The sequence below is a fragment of the Pantherophis guttatus genome, chromosome 3, assembly GCF_059756535.1.
Source record: "Pantherophis guttatus breed Tessera chromosome 3, ASM5975653v1, whole genome shotgun sequence".
NCBI classification, from domain to species: Eukaryota; Metazoa; Chordata; class Lepidosauria; order Squamata; family Colubridae; genus Pantherophis; species Pantherophis guttatus.
The window spans coordinates 17,001,254-17,022,346 of record NC_142065.1 but is presented as its reverse complement, the minus strand read 5'-3'; the positions used below and the strand labels follow the sequence as shown (position 1 = coordinate 17,022,346).

At 40.6% G+C, this 21,093-nt stretch overlaps 1 protein-coding gene across 2 annotated transcripts in view; it reads right to left on the bottom strand.

The window, feature by feature from the left end:
• Positions 1–21,093, bottom strand: part of PMEPA1 (prostate transmembrane protein, androgen induced 1) — an 82,875-nt gene that overhangs the window by 60,069 nt on the left and 1,713 nt on the right. The window lies entirely within an intron of this gene.

The following is a 21,093-nucleotide window of genomic DNA, read 5'->3' as shown; positions in this document are numbered from 1 at the left end:
TTACAAATTATACAATATTAAAATCCCACACAAATGATCACGAGAAGCTGTAGCGGCACCAAATGCGTCCATTTTTAATATGGTAAATATCCATAAATATAAGCCACATAAACGAAAGCCCTGTTGGGATTCTCCATAAGTTTTAAAAGGAGGAGGAAGTCCCGAGAGAAAAAAGAAACCCTGCTCTAGAGAAACACCATCCTGGATAAAGCCAGGTTTGCCCACCCCACGATAAAAAACATGCAACTTGTAAAAACAAGCTGCATACAGAGAAAGCCTCCAAAGATGGATCACTTTGAACAACACAATATAAAAACACAAGCACTCTGTTTTTTGGACAAATGGTTCATCGGTGTTCAGTGAAGGATAAGCCTGGCCTCCAGAAATGTTGATTTTTTTTTTAATTTATTTTTTTGTTTCCTCTCTCAGAAAAATTGCCATCTTAAAGTCAGCCTAGTTTGCATTGACAATTTGGGGACAAACTGTATAAATAAGATTTCCCCATATGGAGCTCTCTTGGAGGTCACAAAACCTGAACTTTCCACTAGTCACCATGTTAACATTAGCCTGCCCTCATCTGATAAACCTTTATTTAAATTCAACATCTCAGACCATTTATCACGGGGAAGGAAAGGAAATTGAAAAACAGATCACTGAGATCAATGCCAACAAGTGTATTACCATTCCTTGCCCTTGGTGACCTATTCCTCAAAGGAGAAACAATTTGTTAAACTTTGCAATGGCAACAGTTACTCACAGATTCAGTTGCAAACTGAATTAAGGGCAAAGATGGGTACCTCACCAACTCTTTATCCAAATTCTATGTGTGTTAAGAGCACAGGTTTACGGTGGAAGTTAATTCTGTTATTTATGTTTCTCAACCTGGACAACTTTAAGATGTGTGGACTGCTATTCCCAGAAATCTCCCAGCTTCCAAACATCTTACAATTGCTAAGGCTAAGAAACACTGGTCTATAACGTACAATACATTAATAGAAATACAACATGGATTTTGAAATATCTGTATGATGGCCAATCTGCTGCTGAACACTTAGGAAATGAAACTGAGACAATTGCGATGGAACTTGGTGGGGAATAAGGAAATAAGTCTAAACACCACATATTTGTTAAACTTTTTGATTAATGAGGTTTACAGATGAAAGCAACAATTAAAAGCCTGTTTTATTCTTTTGAATAAGTCAAGAAAGAAGTCAAAACTCAATCACCCCATCCCATAGAGATCTAGGACAGCTTCAGAGGAGGCCCAAATATAAGTCACCATGAGACAAAGACACAGCAATTGCAGGTGAAATTCAGTCATGAAAAACCACCAGAACATAAAAGAGGTTTGATGTGATATCAGTATTTTATTTAAAATAGATTTAGATTGTTATCAAAAAGAAATAACAGAAAATGAAAAAAGATGTAACATTTTTGTAGTAGGACACTTAGCTGGCCTGGAATCGGGTTTGGAAAATAATTAAAAGAAAATGAAGAAAATGAACATGTTCCTTTCCTAACCAAACAGTAAGAGTCTTTGGGAGAAGAATGACTAATTAGAAAAATTTGCAAAAAATATTTGTATGAGGCCAAACCTAGGAAATGAAGAAAGAATATACAGGATTATGAGTACAGACATTGAAGCCACAACTGAATTACTGATATAAACTAATAGATATGTCCAAACTGTTGGAAATTAAAAGACTAAAGATGGTTTAAAGTTAATGTCAAAAGTATACTTCCACTACTGGGGGGAAAAAAACATTTGTAAGGACTGCATGCCTCTAGTAACTACTAAATGGTGGCTGCAGACATTTTAAGTCTGAATAATTAAACAGCCACTTAATTAATTTCCAGCTATTTTAATACTGTGTTTTGCTGATTGGTAATTGAGTAAGTCTGGTTTTCCACGTTTGGTTGAAAGCATATCCCAATGGGTTTTACTGTGAAGTTGGCTTCTACAGAATTTGCAGCAGCCCGAGATATCCAAGATCTAATAATTTACCTCATGTTAGATTACTCCTTTATTTGGTTCAAAAAAGAAAAAAGAAAAAAATCTGGTGGCACAGAGCATCCATGTGTTAACTAAAAAGTTAAGCAGATGTGGCCTTGTTAACACAGCTGCATGGCAGACTGCCTAAGGAACCCATGGAAATTGCTTTGGAGGGGGAAAAATCCCTTTAATTTTACACTTATAGTCTACTTAACAGCAGTGCTTGATTTATTTTTGTATGCATGTATCCTCCTGTCTCTCTTCACAGGAATATTATAAGTAGAAACCAGACTGCATTCTCCTTTCTCAAGCAACGCTTTTCTTCTCCAGACAACCCTACAAGGCAAGAAATGATGAGCCATGGTCCTCTTTGGGCTTGCGAGACACTGAGAGGGTTTGCGGGTTTTTAAAAAAAGCTAATTTAGCTTTAAGGGAAGAGGGACCATTAGCCAGGAGTGAGTTTTTATAATGCCCAGACAGGTGAAGCAGAATGAGAAACTCCTAACCAGTTCTGGGACAGGAATGGGCAATTCATTTTCCCAAGGGGTCATATGAGAAACTGGAATTGTCCTAGAGGGCCAGACCAATAGAGCTATGAATGTACAAGTTCTTCTGGAAGTACTAGAACAGTGTTGGCGAACTTTTTTGGCACCGAGTGCCGAAACGGGAGCGCGCGGGCAGGGGGGATGACACCAGAAACCAAAAGAGCAGCTCCCCAACGCACACATGTGGGAGCACCGGAAACCGGAAGAGCAGTTCTGGTGGCAAACCTATGGCACGTGTGCCGGAAGTGGCACACAGAGCCATCTCTCCGGGCACGCCAGCCATCGCCCGTTGCTCTTCTGGGTTCTTCGCGCACAGGGGAGCACTAGAAACCAAAAGAGCAGCTGAGCTTCCAGTTTCTGGCGTGTGCATGCGTGCCAGTCATCTAGTCTTCCGGTCTCTGGTGTGCATGCACGCCAGAAACTGGAAGCTCAGCTTTCCGGCACGCGCATGCACACCCAGGAGCTGCTCTTCTGGTTTCAAGTGCCAGAAACCGGAAGAGCAACATGCAATGGCTGGTGTGCCCTGAGAGATGGCTCCATGTGCCACTTCCAGCATACGTGCCATAGGTTCGCCATCACGGTACTAGAAGAAGTTGGAGCCTTCACTTGACTCAAATGATTTACCATTTTATTTATTCTAAAGCAGGAAGACTTATTTTCCCATAACTGGATCAGAAAATGTTTCCTTATAAACACTATAAAGTATCCTGATTTCTAAGCCGCAAAGAGCCCCATCTTGATTTAAAAATATGGCATTTTGGCTGGCCATTGATGTTCTTCAGATGATATTTTAATGGAAAACTAAGAAAAAGCATCTGGCCGCCCAAGTGAAATATATTAATACAGCTAGTCCTCAATTTACAACCACAATTGAGCCCAAAATTTATGTTGTTAAGTGAGAAATTTGTTACGGAAGTTTTGCCACATTTTACTTTACTCCTCCTGGACTCACGGTTGAGCTTAGAAGATCATATAACAACTGTGACCAGGGGGGCATTTGCCCAGGTTCATGTGGTGCACCAGTTGCGCCCGTATTTGGACTGGGATGCCCTACGCACAGTTACTCATGTGTAGTCACCTCCCGTGTTGACTACTGCAATGCTCTCTACTTGGGGCTGCCCTTGAGGACCACTCGGAGGCTTCAGCTGGTACAGAATGCGGCCGCGTGGATTGTGATGGAAGGGTCCCGATACTCCCAGATTACACCTCTCCTGTGCGACTTACATTGGCTGCCGGTTGCCCTCCGGGTGAGATTCAAGGTGCTGGTGATGACCTATAAAGCCCTACATGGCTTAGGCCCAGGATATCTCTCGGGCCATCTGCAACCAGCAACAGCTTCCCATCGCCCGGTGCGTTCTCACAGGGAGGGCCCACTCAGGGTGCCGTCGGCTAGACAATGTCGGCTGGCGACCCCCAGAGGTAGAGCTTTCTCTGTGGGAGCACCCACCCTTGGAAATCAACTCCCCCTGGGGCTCAGGTTGGCCCCTGACCTTCACACTTTCCGCCGCGAACTAAAAACATGGCTGTTCAAATTGCCTGGCCTGGACTGATGGGGTTTTGATTATTTTTCATGTGTTTTATGGGTTTAATATGTATTTTTAACATGTTTTTATTGGATTGGGATTGTATTTCTTAATTGTTGTCAGCCGCCCTGAGTCCTATGGAGATAGGGCAGCATACAAATCAAATTAAATTAATTAAATTAAAATTCAATTACTTTCCTTGCCGCATTTGTTAAGTGGATCACTGAAGTTTTTAAGTTAGTAACATGGTCTGGCTTCCTCATTGTCTTTGCTTGTCTGAAGGTTGCAAAAGGGGATTGCATGACCCCGAGGCACTGCAACTAAGATAAATACACATCAGTTACCAAGTGCCCAAATTTTGATTGTGCTGCAACGGTCGTAAGTGTGAAAAATGGTCACTTTTTTCAGTGCTGTTATAATTTTGAGCAGTCGTTAAACAAAAGTTGTAAGTCAAAGACTACTTGTATTTTGTTGAATAACCTGCCTGGGTCAAAGTAAGGCACAGCATATCAAAGAAACTCATTACGACAACGGTTGTAAGTGAGAAAAATGATTGCAAGTCACTTTTTTCAGTGCCATCGTAAGTTTGAACTGTCACTAAACAAACTGTTGTAAGTCAAGGGCTACTTGTACAGCCAGGAAAGTCTCAACAAAACAGCCAGAAATTGGAAGAAGTTATTATTCTGTTATTTCCTAACAGAAACCTTTTGTTATGAAGAAATTAAATTTCAGCACAAAATATTGACCACCGGGATATAATGACAGTGAAATTAAAATTTAGTATCTTATGGTATATTCTAACCTAATCTTAAGTTTCATATGGATTTTTCAGAGATGCAATATGTCTATAGGAATGTTCAGTCATCCAGCTCATGGTTTTCCCAAAGGTGCTTTCCAAAGATGCAACAGTTTGCCGACTTCCTCTTCACTTTTTCCAAAGTTAGGCAACCACCTTAAAACCCAATATAGAAAAATATGTTTGAAGCAGGTGATGAGGGGTTTACTCCAGTGGTGATATCCAAATTTTGTTACTACCGGTCTGTGGGCGTGGCTTGGTGGGCGTGGCAGGGAAAGGATACTGCAAAATCTCCATTCCCTCCCCACTCCTGGGAGAAGGACATTGCAAAATCTCTATTCCCACCCCACTCTGGGGCCAGCCAGAGTTGGTATTTGCCAGTTCTCCAAACTACTCAAAATTTCTGCTACTGGTTCTCTGAACTGCTTAAAATTTCCGCTACCGGTTCTCTGAACTGCTTAAAATTTCCGCTAACGGTTCTCCAGAACCTGTCAGATCCTGCTGATTTCACCCCTTGTTTACTCATATTTCAGTGAAACTCACAAACACACACACACAACACCCCTCAAAGGGATAAATTTTCACTCTTTCCCAAAAAAGACTTTCATTTCAATCCTAAGTGAAGAATAATGACAATAATTTAATCAAAAGAACAAAATTATCTCTCTCTCTTTTAGAAACATTCAGATATGAATTCTGTTCATAGACTATGCACTTTGTAGGAGACTTCAGTAAAAATTCCTAGACAGATAGTCAGGGAAAATGTAGACATCCTGACCTGCCTAAAGCAATAATGACACAAACATACTTCAAAGGCCTTTGGAAAACAAAGCAAATATGCTTTGCAAAGCAGAACAGCCTCGTCTACTGCCTCCCTGCATCCTGCTGTCCTTTTTATCATAAATAGGGTTTTCATAATCGTCCATTTTTTAAGGCAAGGACCAGTCTGTGTTTTTAGCATTGTTACAAAATGTATGGACACATTTGAAAGAAACGGTCTCGGTGAGCTGAACAGAGAGGAAGTCTTATGGTCTTACGCCTTTTGAGGACCTAGATTGTTGGGGGCAATATGCGACTGATGCTTCTACATTGTAAATTGTCCAGAGAGTGCTGCAAAACATTATGGGGCAGTATACAGTGCTGTGGCTATCATCCTGACCATACGTCTTGATTCCTATGCTTCCACTGTAGAAATTGGCAACATGATGTCTGTGAGTGGCAAAGTCCCCTGACACCTAATCTAAGGGTTCAAAAAAATATAAGACAGGGTCTTATTTTCGGGGAAACACAATATATCTCTCACCTGGCTTAATCTCTCCCTGGCTCAAGCTCATGTTCTCAAGGGAGAACATGTGGCTCAGAGGTTAATACAACTGCCTAATATGCAGGCAGCCCAAGTTCGAATCTGAGTAAGGGTATCGCTAGCTGATGAGAGCTAAATAGCTTGAAATAGATCTATACTAGTCTCCCTTTATTTCTTTATCAGTGAAATATAAATTTGGTATAAAATGGTTTGTCGTGAATGCGACTGCTTGAGGGCTCCTGGATCGGAGTTCAAAGGTGAAAGGGAAGCAATATGCTCCCTCCCACATACTGGGGTAGACCAGGTGCTTCGATAGAAAATTATATACATATACATATACATATACATATAGTGAGAGAGAGAGAAATAGGCATCTGGAATAATTATATCTGAATATATATATATATATATATATATATATATATATATATATATATATATATCTTTTCGTAGGTCTTTATGTGTATTTCTCTTTCGCCAGGTTCTTCCTACGTAAACCAAGATTTTTCTGCAGCCCTAGTTCAGTGAAATCCCAATCCACTAGTTTCTAGGCTTTTTTTCCCCAGCAGCCAGCAAGCTCCCTGCTCCCTGCTCTTGGTTTACATAGGAAGAACCTGGCTAAAGAGAAATACATACATACATACATGTATGTATGTATGTATATATGTATATATGTATATATACACACACAGACAGATATAATTATTTATAATACTTAAGCATCAGCCTCTACCCTGTTTCCCCAAAAATAAGACCCAACCAGAAAATAAGCCCCAGGATAATTTTTCAGGATGCTTGTAATATAAGCCCTACCCCAAAAATAAGCCACAGTTAAGATCATCAGCAGATGGACGGATTTAGTACCATGTTTCCCCGAAAGTAAGACCTAACTGGAAAATAAGCCATAATGCGCCTTTTGGAGCAAAAAATTAATATAAGACCTGGTCTTATTTGGGGGGGTAATATGGTAGTATCTTTCTCTACAAGATTGCTTCTGAGCCCATGCACATTTCCACAGACAGTCTCCGAAAAGGAAAGTGATGTACAATTGCAGCCCAGTACTTTTGTTTTAGAAATGGACTGAACTGATCAGAAAAAGAAAAAGAGAAGAAAAAAATAAGTTGGAGAAATAGATAGCATCTCAGAGAAATTGTGGGAACAAATTCATCAGGTTGCTTTCTGCTAAATTGTTTGACTCACCACAACTACTAGAGCAAGCCATGTTGTGGTAGCATTCACATCATGCTTTTTGCAAATTCCAAGGAAGTTCTCCAACCCAAAACAACCACTTCTCCAATGGCTGTAGATAGAAGCTGTGAACCAAGATTCCGGCAAGAAAAAAACTTACTTCCCCGTTTTTTTTCCAGCAAAACCCTCCATTACTTTCAGTATAAATTTGCAGCCTTATAGAAGGGCCAGAAATCTATTTCTAGACATTCTTCAACAGAGGAAGTGCTTTATTTTAAATTGGTTTCATTTCACCCAGATCATGTCTCTGTTGCTTAATAAGAGGGAATAAATGTGCACTCACATTCAGAGTGCAAGGAGAAGGCTTATCTATGCACGGTTTCACACAGCTAATGCTCTTCTCATGCCTCCAGTTTATGGCGGCTATGGACACAGCATGTTCGGGATGTTTGGGTGAGATGTATAAGGGGCTGCATCCAGGGGTGCTATTCAGCAAGTTCTGACAGGTTCTGGAGAACTGGTAGCGGAAATTTTGAGTAGTTTGGAGAACGGGCAAATACCACCTCTGGCTGGCCCCAGAGTGGGGTGGGAATGGAGATTTTGCAGTATCCTTCCCCCAGAGTGGGGAGGGAATGGAGATTTTGCCGTATCCTTCCACTGCCACGCCCACCAAGCCACACCACGCCCACAGAACCGGTAGTAAAAATATATTTCACCCACTGGCTGTATCAGTCTTTGGGTTCCAACATAGACAAGTACATTACTGCTTGGGAAATGACACATCTTTACACACAAATGACGCCAGCAGGTATTTCCGAATTGGAACAGATTTTTTTTTTCTTTTCCAATCAGCCAACATCACCACGAGCATCCCAAAATGAAAAGGTTCAGCTACCTTAACATCAAAGAGACTTAGCCTACTTTAAAACAGATTAAAGATTAATGGACACAAAAGCATTGAGCAACGCCCAGAAAGATGCGTTTATATAACGGTTAGCATTACCCAACTGGTTTATTCACCATGGTGAATGGCACCCGTTCCACCACCCTTCATACACCCACCTCTTTTCCCGTCACCATAAATAGATTTGAAAAGTTTCTGCAGATGAACATGATCCTGTCTGTTTGTGCACTTAGCCATGTATGATTCATTCTTGGCTAGTGGCAGCTCTGCAGAATGACTGAAAGATAACTAGTTGACAGACAGACCCAATGGATGACTCATGCTTTCCATAAAGCTATACCTTTGGCCTTCTATAGATACCAATTGCAAAGCTGACAGGGGAGGGGGAAATGAAGAGAACAAAGAAATTACTCATGCCCTTTGCATAACGCTAAGTAAAGTTGATTCATGAGCTGCAGATTTATTACTAGAAGTCCTTTGTATGTTGGGCCAGGAAGCAGTAGAACAAAACCTGAAACCTGGAAGATATAGGCAGCTGAGGAGTACAGTACAGCATCCTTCTTTTGAAGGAAAAGAAAAAAATAAAATAAAGAAATCACCCAGGGGGAAGTAACTAAAATGATTTAAGATGCCGAATTAAACATTGGAGTAAACCAAACCCAAACCCAAACCCAAACCCAAACTTAACGGATGAAGAGCAACCAAAGTAGATTTTGTTAGAGTTTTATAAATCTTGCACAGTGTACAGAAACTTAAAAGGGGACACAGGCAGGGGTGAGCTGCTGAGGGTTCGCAGGGGTTAGAGAGAACCTCTAGCCAAAATTCTGTGCAGTTCGGAGAACCCCCAAAATCCATTCCTGGCTGGCCCCACTCAACCCATCTTGCCCCTCCCAGGAGTCCCCTCATGGCCCGTTTTGGATGCAGGTAAGTGCAGGGTGTGCACAGAGGCTCGGAGAGGGCAAAAAATGGGCCTACTGGAAGTTCAGAGGGCCTCTGGAGCCTGGGGAGGCCGTTTTCGCCCTTCTGGAAGCTCAAGGAAAGCCTCCGGAGCCCAGAGAGGGCAAAAAGCCCTCCCCCATGTGCAGGAGGCAGACTAGGCCACGCCCACCCAGCAACCGGGCAGAGAACCCATTGCTAAAATTTTTGAAGCCCACCCTGGACCCAGCCAAGAAATTGATCTGGTTGACTGAAGGTAAAGTAAAAGAAGAAGAAGAAGAATTAACCTCTGCGTTACAAAATCTATTGCAATAGGATATATGGTGGATGGGAAAAAGAAAACACAGATTAATGGAGGAGAGACCTATCAATGGTTATCTGCTATAATGGCTGTATAAATTTCCCAGGTGTTTGAGCAACAGCAGAAAAAAAGTGGGTAGTGGGGAATATTAGGATCACATCAGTGGTGGGTTGCTCCCGGTTCGCACCGGTTCACAAGAACCGGTAATAAAAATTTGTAGTAGTTCGGAGAACTGGTAATAACATTGGCTGGCCACGCCCCCGAACTGGTCCCTGGCCTGGTCACCGCTTGCTTACCCTGCCCACCTCATTAGAGGCTTTTTTAAATTTTATTTTTAAAAGCATTTTTTCTACAACCTCTTCGGCTGAAAAAATGCTTTTAAAAGTAAAAAGAAGCCTCTGATGATCGCGCAGCTCAGCTGGGATCTCAGAGGCTTTTAAAAGCACTTTTTCTACAACTTCTTCAGCCAAAGAGGTTGTAGGGAAAAAAATGCCTTTAAAAGCCTCTGGTGATCCCAGCTGAGTTGCCTGATCGCCAGAGGCTTTTAAAAGCATTTTTTTTCTGTAACCCCTTAAGGTTGTAGAAAAAATGCTTTTAAAAGTAAAAAAAAAAAAAAAAAAAAAGGGTTGGCCACACCTGCCCAGTCACATTACCCCCACCACCAAGCCATGCCCACAAAATAAGCCACGGCCACAGAAATGGTAGTAAAAAATTTTAGAACCCACCCCTGGGTCACATCCTCCTTGTGGGTTTCTGAAAGACATCTAGGTGGCTGCTCTGAGAAACAAGATGCTTTAGGCAGAGGATTTTGGCTCCTCTTTCATTGTAAGAATATTGTCAGTTCGCACGTCACTTGCTAACTACTGTTTGAAATACCAACCGGTGTATATTAATTGGCCTTCCGATTCAGTGTAACAGATAGAACTCTTAATAAATTAGTAGGGATGCAGTAGGGACGTGTCACCCTTCTTACAAATGCTGCCCACCAAAGTATCCATTTCATAGAGTTCCTGGGCTACTACAACCTGAAATTAAATAGAAGAAATTTATAGATGCTACCCTTCACTACATCCTTTGTGATAGACTCATTTTCTCAGCCCCACAGCTGCAGTCATCATGCAAAAATCATGTCATGTAAGTAACTAAGTTTAATAATGATGATGCTTAAAGAAAATGCAGAGTTAATCCATTCTAAGTGCACACTAATGCAGAGGTCTCCAATCTTGCCAACTTTAAGACTTGTGGACTTCAACTCCCAGAATTCCTCAGCCGGCAAAAAAAAAAAAAAAAAAAAAAGCTGGCTGAGGAATTCTGGGAGTTGAAGTCCACAAGTCTTAAAGTTGCCAAGGTTGGAGACCCCTGCATTAGTCAATGATTCGTTATCCAATAAGAAAAGATCCTGTATGTAATGCCATAGTATGACCTAAGGCAATTTGTCACACAAAGCAAATTAATAATGTAACCTTCACTGGACAGTCTGCTTTTGCTTTCATAGATCAGTGCAATTTATGAGAAACCAAAGCACTCTTTCAAAAAAAAAAAAAACCCAACTACTATGTAAACTTGTTTACATTTAAATGTTAAGAGTATCTGGATCTAGAAGATCTGTTTTCTTGCAGAGCTAACTTATAAAACTCTTATCATTCTGGTTTAACGTCTGGGAATATAGGTAGTCCTCGACTTATGACCACAATTGAGCCCAAAATTTACGTTGCTAAGTGAAGCATTTGTTAAGTGAGCTTTGCCCCATTTTATGACTTTTCTTGTCATTGTTGTTAAGTGAATCACTGCATTTGTTAACGGTTGTTAAGCGAATCTGGTTTCCCCATTGACTTTGCTTGTCAAAAGGTCCCAAAAGGGAATCACATCACCCTCGGACACTACAATTGTCATAAATATGAGTCATTTGCCAAGCATCTGAATTTTGATCATGTGACCACAGGCATGATTCAACGGTCGTAAGTGTGAAAAATGGTCATAAGTCATTTTTTCCCAGTGCCGTTGTACCTTTGAACCATCACTAAATGAACAGTTGTAAATTGAGAACTACCTGCATTGGCAATTGTTATCAACACAGACAATAGAAGTCAAAGTTTTATACAGTTCCCAACAGTAGTGATAAGTGTGCTGTTGGAAGAGCTGTAGGATCAGATAGTGGCAGGTCATCATGGAGAAAAACTACCAATGTGGTTGGTTACTAAAGAGTCAACAATGACTTGATGGCATGTAATAGCAATAGCAATAGCACTTGGACTTATATACCGCTTCACAGTGCTTTACAGCCCTCTCTAAGTGGTTTACGGAGTCAGCATATTGTCCCCAACAATCTGGGTCCTCACTTTATCAACTTGATGATTCAACCTTGAGCCGATCAGGATCAAACTCCTGGCAGTGGGAACGCAGAGTTACTCTGCAATACTGCATTCTAACCACTGTGACACCACAGGCTCTTAATCATCCTCCATAATCATCCTTATAATCAACCATAATGCTTAGGATCCTCAAAGCAGGAGTTTCAATGTTTCTAAAACATAAAAATATTCTTTGTGAAGCATGCTAGAAATTTCAAACACACTCATACAGCTTTAGCACCTTAAGTAATTATATCTGATTTACATAAATATAGGAGCCACTTTTGCTTTCTGTTGGGAAAAAAAAAAGAGCATAAATGAACATAGGACGATCCTTCATTTTAGAGGTTCAAGATCAATTTATGCTTTTGATGTAAGGAAAAAAAGAACCCCGGATATTGCTTTAATTCCCTTTTAATTTTGGCAATGAAAATACCCTGGGTAGAGTTTAGAAGCTGAAAGTAGAAGTGAATAAAATCAGAGCTGACAAGACCCATTCAAGGCTCTTGAGTCCAATCTTCTACCCAGTGGTCCAATGATCAATTCTTAACATCTTCAGAAAAAAAGGATCAGGTATCCTCTGTTCAAGAATTCTTGATAATTCAAAAAGAAGATTCCTTAGACTGGATAATGTCTATTTGAAAACTTAATGAGGGGATGATTTAAATATTTGGGGGATAGGCTTTTCCAAGGGTAGAAAGCCATCACTAAGAAGGTTTGATTGCAGGATCACTGTAATGACATTTCCTTGGTGTTGTGACCTTAAGTTTTCTCTCCTGATTTTTTGGATGGGCAACTTTTGTGTAATTGTTGTTAGCTAAGGCTGATGGAAGGCACCAGACAATCTATGCCTGTTACCTGACCTTATGCAAGCCAGCTTCCTATATTCTATGCTGAAAACTGAGGGCATAAAAGTGTGATCATGATTTTTGCAAAGGAAAACCCAACACGAACAATGAACAGAGAACAAAGAGAGCCTCAGTAATGGGTTACTAAATTGTGGGTTTTAGAGTCAATGCACTTCATTTCCTGAGTGGATTTGTGAAGGATTCAGGAAGACAAACGCTGCCTTGTTGGGTTAACCTTCTGAGATAATCCTATCAAAAATGCCATCTTGGTTGAGAATACAAACAACCATTTACTGGGCAATGGGTAATTAGCTATGCTTACAATAGTGCGAGCAGCTGATTTACCAGGGCAGTGAAGATTAGCAGACCTTGTTCCTACTATTTCTAAAATCCTAAAGGAAACCACATATTTTTTTTGGTCTTGCAATACTTTTTCAGTTGCTCCTGTGCTTGGCCTCATGATCAGTTCTGGGGATCAATTAACAATAGGGATTCAACCCTGCTTATTTTGAGCTGGCCTTCAAACACAGTGTGAAGTCAGTTCCTTCCAAATGAAGACTTACTCCAAGACTAGTGGCTAATTTTAGCATTGAAAGATTCAAACAAGTACAAAAATATAAAGTGAAAGTTACCCTCTTAATATTGGAATCAATCCACATTACAAGTTGAAGGCCCATTAAGGATCTGTATTTGTATGCGAATTTGTGGCACAGGTTGGAATCCTTCCAATTCCTGAACACAACTATTTTCAGTAACACTGAGTTATCTTTTGACTTCCACACTGTAAGTGTCTCTAACGGGATTCAGTGTTGACCCAACTGTTATCTTCCGCAATTCCCCATAGATTTCAGGGAAGTCTAAATTGCTGCCAACTCAATATCGTTAGTTCACGTATATTTAGAAGCCCATTCAGGGAATATTCCATTCAGGGAATATTTCTAATCTTGCACATATCAACAAAGGGGTTTTTAATGTACATGTTCTTTCTAAAAAGCACTCAGGACCTATTTATCTAGACAGATCACTCAGATTAACAACGTCCTAACTGGCTGTTTTCTGCTAATCAATGTGAAGCAGAGAGTAGCAATGTATAAAAACACTGTTTGAAGTTTTGAGGAAGAAATTAACATTTTTATATAGAAATGCTGCCAATTTGGAAGCTCCAACTGTTCCAGACAGATACCTGATGATTAAATATGTTCCCTAGAGGAATACAAACATGATTTTCTATGTAGATAACCGCAGTTATAAAAAGTCATTGGACTGTGAAGACCTGACTTGAAACAAACTCAACTTGGTGCAAAAACAAACAGAATTGGTGTTAGCTGGGTTTCTTTCCGCCATGTGGAAAGGATAGGAAGTTTTCATTCCAATTTCTCCCCCAACAGTACCAGAATCTTCCATCCAAGCTTTAAAAAGAAACCAGTCTGAACTATCCTTTATAGAGAATTCATTGGCACATTGCTTTAAAACACAATGTGTTCCTTGGGGTTTTGGCCTTTGTTTTAAATTCTTGGAAGATGAATAGGCAGCTCCTTCTACTACAGTTAAAAAAGGCCAACTTGCATTCAATTCTGTCTTCAGCATAGATTGGTTTCATGGCTACAGAGGAACAGAATCAGTGGTGGAATTTTTTTACTACCGGTTCTGTGGACATGGCTTGGTGGGCGTGGTGTGGCTTGGTGGGCGTGGCAGGGGAAGGATACTGCCATGCCTCATTCCAACCCTACTCCAGGGGAAGGATACTGCAAAATCCCCATTCCCACCCCACTCTGGGGCCAGCCAGAGGTGGTATTTGCCGATTCTCCGAACTACTCAAAATTTCCGCTACCGATTCTCCAGGACCTGTCAGAACCTGCTGAATAGCACCTCTGAAGAGAATGTTTTAATTGCTCATAGAATGGACCTACATGCGGTGCAGCTTCTCAAGTTCTGGGATGAAGTGAAAAACTGGACAAAGGAGTTACAAAAGAAACAGCCCAAAAACATGAAAGAAAAACCAGAAGGAGTCATTTGGACAGAAGAGCTGGGCAGAAGGTGGCTTGAAAGAGAAGGTCTCTGAAGAGATATTAAAATAATTTAATATCTGGGAGAGTCTCATGGATGATTGAGGAGAACGTTAGGAAGGCGGGATAAGTGATTAAGAGAAAAAACAACTACATGCTAAAGATAAACATTTGAAGAGCAGATAAAGCTGTGGTATAATCCCGATATGGCAATACCAAGGTAACAAGGTGATGTCCTCGTTTATGCAATCCAAAACTACAAATCCTTTGTTTACAAACTTCGGCGCCTTTTACATATCAGTTTAAATAAAAAAATAAACAAGTCATATTACAGTGTGGAATTATGCTTTGAATGGTGTTCAACATGAAAATCAAGAGAAATTGAGATTGGGACTGTGGTTCATGGACCAATGGAAGAGCAAATAAAATCTGGGAAGTTTAGGATTGTGAGATAAAAATAGCAGAAGACTATCTGTATCCATAATCCGTGTAGCCATGATCTGGGGCAGTTGTGGCTTCTCATATTATTGCGAATCCACTGCTCGACAACCTTAGGCAGCAATAAGTAGTAAAATGAACTGTTTCTGCACAAGACTCTTAAATAGAGCAGGTGAAAACCTAGAAATTGCATCCATACAACTAATTAACCAGCTACTACAATTTCTTCATCCACCCATGGTTAAAGAAATTATAATTTAATGTAACACATGCATCTAACTTCTCTGTTATGAATCTTCTAAAAGGACAATCTTTCGTTAACGGAATCTTAATTATTTGGCCGATACCTTCAAAACCACCAAAATGAACTAAACAGACCCATCAAGGAAATAAGCAGGAAAGCAAAGTGGTTAATGAATTAAACTTTTCTACGAAAAGAATCTACCAACAGCTATTTTTCAGGCACGCGTACCTCTGCTGAAATATAACTTTATCCAATTGAAAAAAAAAAAAAAACCTGCCCTTTTTTAAGAAAGCTTGCACACATAAATCCCCAGAGAAAAGGAATGGAGTCAGTACATAGAATTAATTATTCCTAGGAACCATCAGAAGCCTGGCTGGATGGAAGAAAGACATGGCCTTAATCTACCATTGTGAACTATTTGTTATTTCCAGACACTGCCAATAGCATGCACTCTCTTGACCTCATTTCACTTTGTCTGACTGATTAGGACCACATCAGAGATGTCTGGCTGCCTAGGAAAGCGTCACACAATGAACAGTTGTTACACTGGGTCAGAGTACTTGCCGGTCTGTACAGTAGTCAAGACTTTGAACTTGGAAAGGGAGGAGGGGGTGGTGGAAAAAGAGACTCTGTTTAAGACTCATTCAAGAAGGCAAAAGGGAAGCTGGCTAATTCCTGTCTGCAGGTGCTAAAATGAAATGAAAGCCGCTCTGAACCCCTCTTTTCCCAATTAACCTACATGTGGATTCAAGCACACACAGTGAGGTTAACCCTTTAAAAAGGAGATATTTATTAGAGCATTGTAGAATCCTCTTTCCCCACCACTGACTTCCAGATTTGAAGTCAGGATTTCAGCAAAAACTGAAAGAGATTTCCACTTCTTTCTCTATGTGTCCATGTCTATATTTGTGCCACCTACCTGTCTCTCTTCCCACCCGTTTCTCTCCCTCTCTCTTTCTTTATCTCTCCCTCCCTCCCTCCCTCTCTCAATGTATGTATGTATGTACCCTGTTTCCCTGAAAATAAGACATCCCTGATAATAAGACCAATCAGGCTTTTGAGTACATGCGCTAAAATTAGCCCCCTTGGAAATAAGCCCCCCCCAAAAAGCCCTCCCCAAAATTATTTAACCACATGTGCAGCCGGTCCCCACCATTTCCTCTGGTTAGGGTTAGGGAGACAGAGCTGGAACCATCAGGTAAGATGGCAAGAGGAGCCCCATCTTGCTCCATGTGCCCCCAAATAAGATCTCCCTGAAAATAAGGCCAAGCGCTTATTTCGGGGTTCAAAAAAATATAAGACAGGGTCTTATTTTCGGGGAAACACAGTATGTATGTATGTGTGTGTATATTTATGTATGTATATATGTATGATGCTGATGTGGCTCAATGATCCCTTAACATATATTAACTGTGTTCATACAACAGACCAGGTGGTGAAAAGGATTGGACAGTTCATGCTACAACATGCTGTGAGAAACTTGCCATTATCATAGAATATTGTGGGAATCAGATTTGTCATCTTGCACCATAATTCGGGGACTGTTATTTATCTCAACATAGCAACTATGTTTTGCTCACTTGGGTTTAGTGTATTTTGTGAATGCCACTATTAGATTGTAAAGTCTCCTTTTCAACAGAGGTTGACTGCATCAATGTGTCCATCCATTTTCCTTGGCCACAATATGGGGACTGCATGGAAGAACATGGCCATTGTCTTCTTCCAGGATGGAATGGTCTCTGGCAGTATCCCATCCAATGAATAGCCAGGCCTAACTCTGCTTAGCTTCATAGCTCAGATGAGGTCAGCCAATCCTGCCACCTGCTGAAGCCATTAGATCATTTTATTGAACAAATCATAAGTGGCTTTAAAGTGACCTTTTGCCACTGTTAAAGGTAGAACAGTTATTTTAATAACCTTAGCAATTATTGATAGAATTATTGTGGAAGTAATTCTAAATTAATTAAGCTAGGGGAAAATCAGTATAAAAAATAAATTGAAACATCAAACAGAACAAAGAAAAGACTTTAAAGCTCATTGCATATTTTAAAAAGTGCCATATCAGCTTACTATTTCAACCATAAAGACCGAAACACCAAGGTCAACATTTTAAGGAGGGTTTATTTCAAATAATGCTTAACATTTCAAATAGGGGTCATCTTAAATTACAAGGCAGTGATTTAGTGCCTGGACCCAAAGCAAGCATAGGCATATCTGGTAAATCAGAAATGAGTTTAATGAAACTTACTTCCGGTTAAATTTCTTTTGAGTTGCAGCCAATACTACTGAGACTAAACATGCAACATCCAAAGCTTTTCATTAGACTTAATACACATAATACTGTATTGTGCTCTTGCCCAAAGTCAATCTTAAACAAACTTCCAACAGTTTTCCATATTAGTTGCCAACATTAAGAGAGGATCCTGTAAACCTAATTCAAGTTCCAAGCAAAAAATTGAAAAAAGGACAAATGGTTCCCAGTAAGAAACACCTGCTGTCTGTTATTAGAAGATTTTGTCCTTCAATGGAAGGGTGAAGGTGGACTGATATTTTGGGATATTCTTATTCCCACCTTGCAGTACCTATCAACTAAAAAAATTAAGTTCATTTCTCAGTTACAGAGGGAGAACAACGCCATAAGACACGGCCACTCATGTTCAGCTTTGATATTTATGGTGCAACATTATGATGACAGTCATGTACATTCTAATTTGCATATTATGTCTGGAATTGATATTTGGGTATTAATCCGTATACAGAGAGTGAAGCACTCCAGTGATATTCATTAGAACCTATTTAATATGGAGTAGTTCCACCGTGACTTTTATTGTAACCTGGGCAGTGAAAAGTGTTTTAATGCAGGCTTTCTAAATCTGATTCCTATCTTATGTCTTGGAGTACAATTCATATCAATCAGCCCTCCCAGATGGAAAGTTACAAGAAGCATTATAGTTCAACATATTTGAATGGCCCCAGACAATGGGAAATTGTTTCAGGGCATTTTTCATTTTGACGGCAAATTTTGGAAAATAGATTCCAGAAATTTGAAATGGGTTTTGCTCTCAAAAAAACAAACAAATAAACAAACAAAAAATCTCAACAACGTGTGGAGTAGATTTTACAATAACCTCAAATATAATGCACACAAACACACATAAGCACAAGCGCACATATTCCCCAACTCTAATTAATAGATCTAGAAGCTGCAACAGATTCAGGCAAATTTATTTGTTCAAAAGCATTTTTTTAAAAAAGAAGACTATGTCAAAATCAGCTTGCAAAAATGAGTCCTTCTCCCATTTTACTCCTGCCTGCCTTGACAGCTAAAGAATGCATGCATTTTATATGTATATTACATATTGAATGTTGTTCGTCTTAATGCTAACCTTGCAGGTCGAAATCCCCTGAGTATCACTTCATCAGGAGTGAGAAATGAAGTCTATTTGGAAGAGCAGACAACTAAATTAACGAGACTGCCTTGTGTCAGCCAAAACATCATTACAGCTGATTAGCTGAGAGGAAGGAACTGAAAATAAAGGTGATGAATTTGAAAGGAAAAGAAAAATATATAGACAAGCCTTGGAAAAAAAGGGAGGCAAACATTTGGCGGTATAATACATAGCAGACAGAAGCTCCATACGTATTTTTATTAGCAAAGAAAATATTGTCGGGTGTTGGGAATCTCTGGGTAGGTAAACAGTCAAAGACCTGCAGCCAAAAAAAAGGGGACACTCTATCTATCTAGCAGCAAAGGGGAGAAACATCCATTTTAATCGCTGCAATATTTAGAGGAATCACATTTTCCATGGACATTGATTTTTAATTAGCTGATTTTAAAGAAGAAATAATTGTACCCTAACATCTCTGACAGAGGGGAGAAGACGACACTGTTCCACAATAATTATTAGCCTGCTGTGTCTGGGAATCTGTGATGTAGTAGATACATCAAGGGCAACTGGCAGGCTCATAAATAAGGAGGGTATGGCCATGTACTGCGTGTATTTTTTGCATCGATTGAGTTTAAACAGCAGATCTTTTACCAGAAAAAAAGGAGAGAAGAGGCAATCAGCCAAATTCATCACAACGATGCAGTATTTTAAATATTCCAGTTCTGGGCATTTCCCCAATGCCTTACTGTGTTGGATAATTTAAAAATGGCAAGGAATGGCAATTTTTGTCCATAATATTACAGGCTAGGAAGGAAGAACTGGAGGACAGTTTTCTGCTTATCAAGCAAAGTCAGACATGCCAACTAAATAGGAAGTCTCACTGTAATCAACAGCTCAGGTCTAAGTTATGGATAGGAGGGAAAGCCTTAAAAATTGAAACAATTTCTCCATCACCAGAACAGCAAATGTTTAAAAGGCTCTTCTCTGATCCAATTCCCCCTGCCCCCTTTTTTCAATTATTTTTTTCTTTTGGAACCCTAGCAAAGATCTGTTATGACCGCAGAACAGAATAAAATGCAAATGTGGGCAGGAAAGAGAATTGAGGTTATTCCTTTAAATATCAGGAACTCTGTGACAATATATTTGCTTAGCTATCTTTATGGGCACAGACACACCGGGCGGGGAGTGGGAGGGGGGACTAACTTTGTCTGACTTAGTCTTTCCACAGGCTAGACAGAGCTGTAATCTACTTCTCAGACAGAGTGATTACTATTTATAGTCACAAATTCTGGTTTGCCGGACATAACAGTTTGCATTCTCAACACATACGCCAGACTCCTTGGTGAGATGCCTTAATGGCTAAACAATTATTCTGTCATGTCACGATGGGCTGGCTTGTCAGTATCTTTCTCCACAACTCCGGAGCCAGAACTGTGACAGAAAAGCTTCACAAAAAGTCCTATTGGATCAGACCTTCAAAACTCACCATCAGCCAAGCTTAGTCCTCTGTTCCCAACCCTGCTCAGCTACAACTCACAAACTCACAGCCCTATTCTAAAGGCAGTACATCTTTGGGCACCAAAGATATACTGCCTTTAGCCAAGGAGGCTTCACCGATCACCTCCACAGAATTGTCACCTATTCAATCTAAAGCTTCAGGAACAAATAATAATAATAATAATAATAATAATAATAATAAAAAACCAAGGGCTTCTCTTTCCATTAAAGCAAAGCACGACATAATTGTAAAAGAAGAGCGAGAGTTGTATATAAATATCTGGGAAGGTTGAAAGAGTTATTAATACAAAACGGTTTAGGACAGCTGGAAGGGAAGGGTCTGGAGGGGAAAGGGACTCCGATCTGCAAAGTTCAGGAAGAGCAAGCAGATTGCAGGAAGGCAATTTAGGAAGAGGGGGGAAAAAAATCCAAAACCGCCAGAGGCAGCGACCATAAAACCCCAAAAGACGGTGTCTCGCCTTGGAAGAAGAGATCTCCCCGGCTCGCCGGTTGGAACCTCCAATCCAGCGTGTGCTTTAAATAGCCCGAACAGGCTGTTTTTACCGTCTGGGCTTGGGAACAAAAGTTCCCGGGGCGATCAAAACTCACTGGGGAGGATCGCGTCACCCCTTCCACCCCCAGCCCACCTCGTCTTCGGCTCCTGAGACCCAGCCGCGCAGCCCAGCCAAGCCAAGCCAGCCAGACCGGGAGAGCCTTCCCCCGGCGCGTTCCCACGGTCCTTTGGGTGTCCGGAGCGCGAACGGAACGCGCCGATCAATGGAATCGGACTCCGGTCGCCTCTCTCTCTCCCGCCATCCCCCCGCCTCCGCC